At 67.3% G+C, this 871-nt stretch overlaps 1 protein-coding gene across 2 annotated transcripts in view; it reads left to right on the plus strand.

Moving 5' to 3' along the window:
- The first annotated feature begins 583 nt into the window (after window positions 1-583).
- The window catches only part of Tent4b (terminal nucleotidyltransferase 4B), an 81,447-nt gene continuing 81,159 nt past the window's right edge, over window positions 584-871 (plus strand). The window contains exon 1 of one of the 2 annotated variants that reach the window (XM_029561207.1): window positions 584-707. The gene's annotated coding sequence lies outside the window, so the exon portion shown is untranslated. The remainder of the gene's footprint in view (window positions 708-871) is intronic. The other variant, XM_029561204.1, reaches the window with a different exon arrangement.

Genomic DNA, 871 nt, shown 5'->3' on the forward strand with positions numbered 1-871 from the left:
CAATGCTTCATTCTTTTGCCCAAACACCCACAACTCCCCACAAAACTTTCCAGGATACTGAGCTCCCAGGACAGAAGGCCAAAATCAGGTGTCAGGAACTCGCTCTGGAATCTGCAGCAAGCACTCTCACTCTTTCTTCGCTTGATGACTTAAGTACTGAAAATTCCCTTTTTCTTGTATTTTTCGCCCCACACGAAAGAGACACAACCACCTTGTGAACTAATCCACTAACGGCAACAATATGGCCATTTTAGGCTTGAAGGGGTTTGGGATTTCTTAGTTAACAAACTTGAAGGGCTTTGTGAGCCTGTTGGCGCCCCTTGGGGCACTGGCGAGCCCGGGAGTCGTGGCCGCGCGCCACTCGAGTGGGCAGGGGAAGCACACGCGTGGCTGCGAGGCCACTCCAGACCGACACGCGGGAGCAGCCCTCGGCTGGCCGCGCGCCGCAGGGCGGGGCTGGAGCCTCGGGGCCGCGCAGCCGCGTGCAGGCCCCGCCGCCCCAGCGGAAGCGCCCTGACGCGTGCGCGCGGCGCGTGGCCGGGAGCCCCGGGGGCCGGGCTGGGAGAAGCGGGCGGAGGGGGCGGAGCGGGGCGGCACCTCCCAGTAGCTTCCCGTGGAGTCGGTGTCCGCCTCGTGCGCCTCGGAGGCTCGGCAGCAGGAGCAGAGACGAGCGGCAGTACGCGCGGCGGAGGCGCCCAGACGCTCAGGTACGTGCGGCCCGGGAGCGCCGAGCGCGCCGGGCGCGGGGCGGTTGGCCTGACGGTTGCGGCTCGCCGCGGCCTCTGTGACGCCCGGTGCGGCCTCCGATCGCCCGCCGGAGCGGAGGCGGAGGGGAAGGGGCGGAGTCTGCGGGGGGCGCGGGGCGGAGCCG

The sequence above is a fragment of the Nannospalax galili genome, unplaced genomic scaffold (genome assembly GCF_000622305.1).
Source record: "Nannospalax galili isolate Female #2095 unplaced genomic scaffold, S.galili_v1.0 scaffold1353, whole genome shotgun sequence".
NCBI lineage: Eukaryota > Metazoa > Chordata > Mammalia > Rodentia > Spalacidae > Nannospalax > Nannospalax galili.